Source organism: Myotis daubentonii, chromosome X, assembly GCF_963259705.1.
Source record: "Myotis daubentonii chromosome X, mMyoDau2.1, whole genome shotgun sequence".
NCBI classification, from domain to species: Eukaryota; Metazoa; Chordata; class Mammalia; order Chiroptera; family Vespertilionidae; genus Myotis; species Myotis daubentonii.
The window spans coordinates 828,320-839,005 of record NC_081861.1 but is presented as its reverse complement, the minus strand read 5'-3'; the positions used below and the strand labels follow the sequence as shown (position 1 = coordinate 839,005).

The 10,686-nt window shown below is 46.7% G+C and overlaps 1 pseudogene; it reads right to left on the bottom strand.

Moving 5' to 3' along the window:
- Positions 1-645: 645 nt before the first annotated feature.
- Positions 646-1,353, bottom strand: LOC132224136 (ubiquitin-conjugating enzyme E2 S-like; annotated as a pseudogene).
- Between the last annotated feature and the right edge of the window lie 9,333 nt (positions 1,354-10,686).

Sequence of the window (10,686 nt, the reverse complement as noted above, 5' to 3'; positions counted from 1 at the left end):
GAAGAAAAGAGAAACATCCATGATGAGAGAGAATCATGGATTGGCTGCCTCCTGCACACCCCACACTGGGGATAGAGTCTGCAACCCAGGCCTGTGCCCTGACCAGGAATCAAACCGTGACCTCCTGGATCATAGGTCAATGCTCAACCACTGAGCCACGCCAGCCGGGCACCATGGTGATTTTTAAAAATTGAGGTATAATCTTTAAGTTGAGGTAAGATCCTTAAATTGAGGTATACTTTACCTACAATAAAATGCACAAAAACTAAGTGAACTGCCTGATGAATAATTACATGTTATGCAGCTCTGCAACACCCACTGAGGTCAGGATATTAAAGCATTTCTATAACCCAGACCACTCCTTCACGAAATGGTGCTTTTCCAGTTCTGTCATTCTTTCAGAGTTTGAATTCCTTTATAATGAGGAACTTTCTCATCAATTCTGGCTGCTCTGAAATACAGACAGGCAGGATAAATGTTTAATTTTTTTCTTTTTGCTGCCAATTAGTTGATGAATTGATTAGTAAGTTGGTGTCCTAGCAGCCTCCAAAAGTGACCATTGAGATTTGATTTTATTTTCTGAGGTTTTATTTATTTTTAATTATTATTATTATTATTATTATTATTATTATTATTATTTTGCTTTTCCAACTTTATTGAGAAAAACAAATCCGGGTCCCAGTGCCCCTCTCCCCCACCCCAGCCATAACTTAAATAACTTAGAGACAGAGTTGAGGGTCGGGCAGGTGTGGAGGAAGCAGCCACTACAGCCGCCGCAGCGCCCACTTCTTGTCCGTCTTCTTGTCCCGCTCGCCCGCATGCTTCTTGGCCATGGGACCCTCAGCCCTGCCCGGGCCCCCAAGGGCCGCGGGGTCGGTGGAGGAGGCCGAGGCTGCACTGGCCGGGGAGCAGCTGGCCTGGGGCCTCCCGCCGCTGGGCCCACCGGCTCCCCCGTGGATCTCCGTGGGCAGGCGGCCCGCCTCCTGGTTGAGGGCGGACTCGGGGTTGGGGTGGATCAGCAGGCACTTGATGGCCAGCAGCACCTGCCGGATGCCCAGCTCAGCCGTCCAGTCCCTCTTGCGCGCGTGGACGCAGATCTCGGCATCTTGGCGTCGGCGCCCACGATCGGGTGGAAGATCTTGGTCAGGAGTTTCATGCGGAACAGGCCTCCGGTACGGGTCCCCTCAGGGCCCTCGATGGTGGCCTGCAGGTCCGTGGGGGCCTCTTCCTTGGGAAAGACCTTGATGCCATCGGGAGGGTCCGTGGTCAGCGTCGTCACCTCCTTGTACACCAGGCGGATGATGTGGGGGGACAGGTTCTCCACGTTGGAGTTCATGACTGCGGCCGGGGTGGGGGGCCAACTGCTGCCGCTGCGGCCCTAGGGAGGCCCGGCGGCTCCTCTCCGCTCGCCCCAGGTGCCGGCCGCACTCGAGGTTTTATTTTTTAGTGCCATTATGAACTCAGAGTTTTTTATTTTTATTTTATTTTTATTTTTTTAAAAAAAATATATTTTATTGATGTTTTACAGAGAGGAAGGGAGAGGGACAGAGAGCCAGAAACATCGATGAGAGAGAAACATCGATCAGCTGCCTCCTGCACACCCCCCACTGGGGATGTGCCCGCAACCCAGGTACATGCCCTTGTCCGGAATCAAACCTGGGACCCTTCAGTCCGCAGGCCGACGCTCTAGCCACTGAGTCAAACCAGTCAGGGCTAAAAGCAATTTTTAACGAACTCAGAGTTTTTAAAATATTTGATGTATAAATAGATGTACTACTTTGCAGTCAATATGCTTTTTGGTGCTCAAATTCTCCAATCTTGGGCCACTAGAATCCCCTTAAAAATTGGTTTTAGCTGAAACCGGTTTGGCTCAGTGGATAGAGCGTCAGTCTGTGGACTAAAGGGTCCCAGGTTCGATTCTGGTCAAGGGCATGTACCTGGGTTGCGGGCACATTCCCAGTAGGAGATGTGCAGGAGGCAGCTCATCGATGTTTCTCTCTCATCGATGTTTCTCTCTATCTCTCTCCCTTCCTCTCTGTAAAAAATCAGTAAAATATATTTTTTAAAAAATTGGTTTTATAAGCCTGGCTGGTGTGGCTCAGTTGTCTGAGCTTCATTCTATGCATCAAGAGGGGACTAGCATCATAGAGGCACAAACAGACAGGAACCTCAGAGGGAGGCAGGGGAGGGTGGTGGGGAGAGACCAGCCAATGGACTCGTATGCATATGGGCATGAGCTGTGGACACAGACAGTGGGGTGGTGAGGGTGGGGGTGGGAATAACAAGAATGCAATGAAAGAACACCAAAAGAAAAAGAAAAAAAAGGAGGGGACAGGTTCGATTCCCAGTCAGGGCACATGCCTGGGCTGTGGGCAGCTGATCGATGTTTCTCTCGTGGATGTTTCTTCCTCTCTTTTGAAAATCAATTAAAAAACATATTCTTTTTTAAAAAATGGGTTTTTTTTAATGTGACTTTGTAATTCTTAATTTCTAATAAGTCAGGGTATTCCAGGTTCATCTTTTACATTTCCAGCCTCGGAAGTGAAATGAGTCATTTCCCCAAGGAGTTCTGTATATGTTTGTTTGTTTGTTTGAATTTATATTTAGTCACGGCAATCTGGCCACTAGGTCTTTGTGCTATTGTGTTGTTATTTCTCTTAGGTCTTTCCAGGGCACGGAGCTAGGAAAGATGTAATTTTTAGAAAAAGAAAAATAAATTATGCATTAATACTGCTGCATCCAATACAAATTACTTAATTTCTTTGATTTTGTGTTTCTGTCTCTTTCTCACGTATAAAGTCTTGGTTCTTAATGATATTAGCATAATAACTTGCTTTATGCTACTACATCGCGAGAATAGTGTCAGGGTAACAGCACCAATGTCATTGCTAACAATCAGATCCCTGACTGCCATTGAAGATTTATTGGTAGTTCTTTTTTTCCTTCGGATGCAGCCCACTAGGGATGCGCAGTGACAATACTGTGCTTGCAGGTCACCTGGAATAATTATTCTGGGTAGTTTTGCCCCCAAATTGATATGTAGTTATTTAGGTTCATTTGTTTTCATTCTTCTTCCATTTTTAAGGAAAGCTTTTTTTTTCTTTATTATACTGTTTTTAAATTATTTTGAATCTTATGGTTCCAATGTATAGCAGTGATCTGTTGCTGCATAACGAAATTTACTGGCTTAAAATCACAAGCATTTATTGTGTCACTGTTTACCAGGGTCCGAAGTCTGGATCGGCTGAGCAGGGCAGTAGTTCTAGCTCAGGGTCTCATGAAATGGAAAGACGGCAGCTGGGCCTGCAACCATCTTAAGGCTTAACTGGGGCTGGGCGATCTGCTCTCAGGATGGTTCATGTCCTAGCTGGTGTGGCTCAGTGGATAGAGCGTCGGCCTTTGGACTGAAGGGTCTCGGGTTCGATTCCAGTCAAAGGCAGGTACCTCAGTTGCAGGCTCCTCCCTGGCCCTGGTCAGGGTGCGGGCAGGAGGCAACCCATCAATGTGTCTCTCTCACATCGATGTCTCTGTCTCTCCCTCTCTCTTCCACTCTCCCTAAAAATCAATGGAAAAATATCCTTGGGTGATGCTGAACAAATAAATAAAAATAGATGGTTCACTCATGTGTCTGCTGGCAGGCTTCAGACCCTCACCAGGCGGGACTGCTCCAGAGAGCAATTGCTTTCCCCCAACACAAGTGACCCAAGAGAAAGAAAGAGTAGAACTGAAGCCACATTATCTTTTAAGAGCCTAATCGTGGAACATATTTTTATTGATTTCAGAGAGGAAGGAAGAGCGAGGGAGAGAGAGATAGATAGAAACATCAATGATGAGAGAGAATCACTGGCTGCCTTCTGCACACCCCCTACTGGGGATCAAGCCTGCAACCCAGGCATGTGCCTTTAACCGGAATCGAACCCGGGACCCTTCATTCTGCAGGCCGACGCTCTATCCACTGAGCCAAACCGGCTAGGGTAGATGCCATTTTCGAGCTTTCCACATTCTCTCCCTTTAAGAAACCACTTTTTATTCGTTTTGGCTTTACCTTTTCATTGTTTTACTTTGAAAATGATCAGAAAATACGTGCCTATATGTATATTTGTGGGTTCGATTCCTGGTCAAGGGCACGTATCTGGGTTGCAGGTTCAATCCCCAGCCCCTGGGTGCATATGGGAGGCAACCAATCGATGTGTCTCTCTCACATCTCTCTCTCTCTCTCTCTCTCTCTCTCTCTCTCTCTCTCTCTCATCTCTCCCTTTTCCTCCGTTCCTCCCACCCTCTCTAAAAATCAATGGAAAAAATATCCTTGGGTGAGGATTAACAACAAAAAATAATAATGCTTTAACAGCTATCTTTGTATATGCAGGTTTTCCTTGATGTAGGATTATTATCTTAGATTACAAGACTCTCAGATACAAATTGAATGAAGTCAAAGGTATGAGTAATTGCGCTCAGTTTTATTGCTAAATTGGTTCACAAAAGAGCTACACTGCATTACATTTCCACCTACAATCTACAGAGCGCTCATCTTCTCTGCATTCTTATCTGAATTGGAAAAGGAATAGTCTAATTCCTTTTAATCTTTACCATTTTGATATACTTAAGTATATTCTTGCAGCAGACATGTATTTTCACATCAGACTTTTGTACTAAGGTACTTTATTTTATTACTATTTAAAAGATAACATTAATTTAGAAACTAATATAGCAAATATCACTTTTGACTAAATTCACTTTTCTATATCTTTAACCTTAAGAGCATGTGGACTTATGGAATATATATTTCTGAGCTAGTAAACATGCCAGACCATAACATGTGCAAAAATTATAAAGTACAGCAATGATTAGACAAGCCATAAAATACAATAAAAGTTATTCCAGCCATTTTAGTACAGTATATTCAGATACTCAGAGATAGTAAAATATTCAAGTTGTTTTGCTGGATTTGTAGCAGTGTGATTGTTTTTACCATAACAATAGCTGTTAATCCCTTTTCCCGAAGAAATTATAAACTGTAGGTAGAGTCTGTTATTCATGAGCTACATATTTAGTAAATGTTTTAAAAGCAGACCTGCCTTGCTTCCCAGTCAGATCGTTATGATACGTGTTCCTCGATTCATGTCCTCATGCTTCACGGGATTAATTAGCAAAATGATTTTTTCCTCCCTTTTCCTTTCTGAGTGATATTTTTAAAACATTTTTGGCACTTACACAGAGTGCAGTTTATAGGTCATGAAAATATTCATATTAGAAAGCACTTCCGCACAGCTCTTCAGCTTAGGTGTGCGGATCGCCCAGCCATTTTCCTGAAATGTAACCAGACTCAACAGCAGAGCCCTGGGGGGTGGGGTGGGGGTGGGGGGCGGTGAAGGACAGGGTGTTCCCCACCAAGGTCACCTGTCAGTCTTCAGTCTCATTATCAGTAAACAAATGGTGCTGAAAAGCCCTGGAATTCTCCCGCCCAAGCTTAAAAGGAAACACGATGAGTCCCGCCTCTGCTCAAAAGGAAACAGTACACACGCCTGCTGCGGGCCTTGGTCAGCAGAAAGCTCAGGCCTGTTGCAGATAACCTTTGAGGCCCAATAGCAAACACCGATCACATCTCAGTACTTTCCAAAGCACGTTTTGGGGGGACCACGGTGCAAAAATGAGCAGATACGGCCAATCGAGATCAATTCAGAAGCCAGTGAAAACGACACCCTTTTGAAAGACCAGCACAGGATGGAAATGAAGGAGAAAGCCCATATCCAGGACCAGGTCGGCGGGAAAACAAATTGGTAGAGAACTTTTGCAGGTGCATCCTGGTAATATGTATCCAAATTCCTTAAAGGTACATCCCCTCAGCGGAGCCATTACATAGGTAGCATTTCATCCTGAAGAAATAATTGAGGGCAGGGGCAGAGGAAAACAAGAATGTTTGTGCAGTACAGGGCGTGATAGAAAAAGCTAGAAACCACCGATGTCCGGGCTGTTTCAGGAAGCTGTGTCCATCTGCAGTCATTCAGAGAATTCCTGGAGAGACCTGTTTGTGGCCGGCCTGTTGGTGCGCATGTCTGACATGCGAGCTCCTTTCCTTCTGAGCTCCCCGATCCCAGAGACTGTCCAGGGCAGCAGTGCTCACTGCCCCAGGCCCCAATCATGACAACCTGCTCCCCCTTTCCCAGCTCCCCCTGCGCCTCGGATAGGCCTCTGATCCAGTACTGGGGACTTCTGGGGACATTTGTGCTTTCCTGATTAAAAAAAAAAAAGACAGATACTGCCCGAACCGGTGTGGCTCAGTGGATAGAGCGTCGGCCTGCGGATTGAAGGGTCCCAGGTTCGATTCCGGTCAAGGGCACGTACCTTGGTTGTGGGCACATCCCCAGTAGGGGCTGTGCAGGAGGCAGCTGATCGGTGCTTCTCTCTCATCGATGTTTCTAACTCTCTATCCCTCTCCCTTCCTCTCTGTAAAAATATAAATAAAATATATTAAAAAAAAAAGTCAGATACTGTTGATGGCAACAATCTCCTACTACAGACCTTCTATTAAGTGAGACTGACTCTTTTAAAAAAAATATTACAAACATGTTCAACATTTATCTTCAAATCTGAATATGTTTTTTGGTTTTTTAAAAAAATATATTTTATTGATTTTTTACAGAGAGGAAGGGGGAGGGATAGACAGTCAGAAACATCGATGAGAGAGAAACATCAACCAGCTGCCTCCTGCACAGCCCCTACTGAGGATGTACCTGCAACCAAGGTACATGCCCTTGACCGGAATCGAACCTGGGACCTTTCAGTCCGCAGGTTGACGCTCTCCACTGAGCCAAACCAGTTAGAACAAGACTGACTCTTTATTTTTATTTTTAAAAATATATTTTTTATTGTTTTCAGAGAGGAATGGAGAGAGAAAGAGATAGAAGCATCCATGATGAGAGAGAATCATGGATCGGCTGCCTCCTGCACACCCCACACCGGGGATCCAGCCCACAACCCAGGCGTGTGCTCTGACCGGGAATCAAACTGTGACCTCCTGGTTCATAGGTCGATGCTCAACCACTGAGCCATGCTGGCTGGGTGAGACTGACTCTTTCTTAATCAATTTTTATTTATTGATTATACAGAGAGAGGGAGGGAGAGAGAGAGAGAGAGAGAGAGAAAGAGAAAGAGACAGAGAGAGAGAGAGAACATCGATTCGTTGTCCCACTTATTGATGCATTCATTGGTTGATTTTTGTATGTGCCCAGACTGGGGCTCGAACCCTCAACCTTGGCGTATTGGATGATGCTCTAACCACCTGAGCTGCCTGGCCAGGGCCAAGGCTGACTCTTATTCCTTAAGTAAAGGATCAGCCGGGTCTTCCGCTATTTGCAGTCAATGTCCCCGACTCTGATGGATGCCGGACGTGCTGCTTAGCTCTGCCTTCAGGAGTCCCAGCTGTTGGGAGCGCTACAGGCTGCCCCCCTTCATCTGCCAGCGGCCTCCAGGAACCGGACTGTGCTGAAGTCAGCTGCCAGGCCCCATGTCATGCCCCCTGCCCAGGGGGCCAGCCCACATCTAACAACAGGGGAGTGTGAGGCCCAGCCTTCTCCAACCTGGGGCGCTCTAAGCTACAGAGCGGAGGCCTTGTTGCTCCTGCACCATCGCTAGCCTGTGCGCTGTCTAACCCGACTTTATTCCCTTCCCCAGACATTTGATCCTGAAAACAGCACCTCAGAAACTTCCTGAGTCTGTTTCCTGGGAAACCCCTCCCCCAGCACTACTGACACGTTCATTCAATGAAAAGATGTTCCAGACTTATTGCTAAATGACAAAACAACACGCTAGAGAACAGTGTGCGTGATGTCATCCTGCTTTCTTACTGTACAGATTCTATATTTGCCGAGAGAAATATCTGGAAAGCTTTTTAGGAGATATTCTGAGAATACATTTTTAAAAGAATAGTTGGGCCGAAACTGGTTTGGCTCAGTGGATAGAGTGTTGGCCTGCGGACTGAAGGGTCCCAGGTTCGATTCCGGTCAAGGGCATGTATCTTGGTTGCGGGCATATTCCCAATAGGAGATGTGCAGGAGGCGGCTGATCGATGTTTCTCTCTCATCGATGTTTCTAACTCTGTATCCCTCTCCCTTCCTCTCTGTAAAAAATCAATAAAATATATAAAAAAAAAGAATAGTTGGTACATAATGTTATATTCATTTCAGATGTAAAATAGAGAATGTTTTTATGATCTTGTAATATTGGCAAATTTCTTAAATAATAAGTGCAAACCATAAGGAAAGGCTCATACATTTGAATACACTTAAAATATATGTCAATCCAAGGAAACTATAAAGACAGTGAAACCATAAGCCACAAACTAGGAGACAATATTTTTATATTTTCAGTATGATAACTGACAAAAGATTGCATCCAGAATCCTATACTAATAAAAGAGAAAAATGGTAATTGGCGTACGACCGATACCCTTTTCATTGGCTAATCAGTGAGATATGCAAATTAACTGCCAACTAAGATGGCAGTTAACTGCCAAAAAAGATGGCGGCTAATTTGCATATTGCAGGCAGGATGGTACAGCGCCATCAGAGAGCGGGTTGGGGGTGTGAGTGCCAGCAGTCGCCCGAGACCTGATCCCGCCGGTAGATCTGGACGCTGGCCGGCGAGGCGGCTGCGGCGTCCGCCTGCACTCATGCCGCCAACCCGCGAGAGCGGGTAGGGGGCGTGAGTGCCAGCGGTCGCCCGGCACCCGATCCGGCCAGCAAACCCAGACACGAGCCGGCGGGGCGGCTGCGGCGTGAGTGCCGGTGGTCACCTGGGACCCGATCACACGGGCCTGCGGGGCGGCTGCAGCGGTCGCCCGGGACCCCATCCGGCCGGCAGACTTGGACGCGAGCCGGCGGGGCGGCTGCGGCGTGAGTGCCAGTGGTCGCCCAGGACCCGATCCGGCGGCAAACCCGGACGCGAGCTGGCGGGGTGGCTGCGGCGGTCGCCCGGGACCTGATCACGCGGGGCCGGCGGGGCGGCTGCGGCGTCCGCCCGCACTCACGCCCTCAACCCGGGAGAGCGGGTTGGGGGCGTGAGTGCTGGTGGTCGCCCGGACCCGATCACACGGGCCGGCAGGGCGACTCGCCCCCAACCCGCTCTCCCGCCCAGCAGGGGACCCTCATTTCCCCCCATCACTGGTTCTGCCCCCAGCCCAGGCCTGACGCCTCTGTCAGAGGCGTCAGGCCTGGGCTGGGGTCAACGCCTGAGGGCTCCCAGTATGTGAGAGGGGGCAGGCTGGGCTGAGGGACACTCCGCCCCCCCCCCCCCGACACACACACACACCCAGTGCACGAATTTCGTGCACCGGGCCCCTAGTATATCATAAACGAGAAAAAGTCAAATCCAATAGAGAAGGAAGCAAAGAATAGGAAAAGGCAATTCACAAAAGAAAAAACATACATGGCCAATAACATAGTAAGAGACTCACAACCTCGACAACTCTCAAAACCCGTTTCCACCCTTTGGATAGCTAACAACTGAAAAAGACTGATAACAGCTCATATTGGCAAGAGTGTGGGGGATCAGGTATGGACATATAATATTCTTTTCTTTGATACACAATATTCTGAAAAATCATCCTTTTCGTAAGTAGTCTGGACCAGGATTATTTGGAGAGTAATTTTTTAAAAAAATATATTTTATTGATTTTTTTACAGAGAGGAAGGGAGAGGGATAGAGAGTTAGAAACACTGATGAGAGAGAAACATTGATCAGCTGCCTCCTGCACACCCCCTACTGGGGATGTGCCCACAACCAAGGTACATGCCCTTGCGTTGGTGGTATAGTGGTGAGCATAGCTGCCTTCCAAGGTACATGCCCTTGACTGGAATTGAACCTGGGACCCTTCAGTCCGCAGGCCGATGCTCTATCCACTGAGCCAAACCAGTTAGGGCTGGAGAGTAATTTTTAATAGCAAAAAGGATTAAGCAACCTCAGTTTGTACTGGGGAAGGAAAAGTGTGGCCCACTCTCTGCCATGGAGTCCCTGGTGTCACAGGCCGAGTTAAAAAGCAGGAAGGGAATGGGTATGTGCTGGATCTTTCTTCAAAGTTGACCAGTTTTATATTCTCACCAACAGGGGTTGAGTGTTCCTGTTGCTCCACATCATCACCAACATTTGGGGTCATTAGTCATTTTATTTATTTATTTTAAAAATGTGTTTTTATTGATTTCAGAGAGGAAGGGGGAGGGAAAGAGAGAAAAACATCAGTGATGAGAGAGAATCACTGATTGGCTGCCTCCTATATGCTCCCTACTGGGATTGAGCCCGCAACCCAGGCATGTGCCCTGACTGGGAACCTAACCGTGACTTTCTGGTTCATAGGTCAATGCTCAACCACTGAGCCACACGAGCCAGGCCTGGGTTGTCAGTCACTTTAATTTAGCCGTTCTCATAGGTGTATAGAGATATTTCATTGTGGCCTTGATCACTTTTTTATGTGGATAATTGGCCAGTTGTTTATTTTATTTCAAGTTTTTGCCCATTTTAAGGTGCGCTGTTTTTCTATTATTGAGTTATAGAATTCTTAGTCATTTGTCAGATATGTGTTCTCTGAATATTTTTCCCAGCATGTAGATTGCCTTTCAATATTCTTAATGTTGTCTTTTTAAAAAATATATATATATTTGGTCCTAACCAGTTTGGATCAGTGGATGGAGCTTC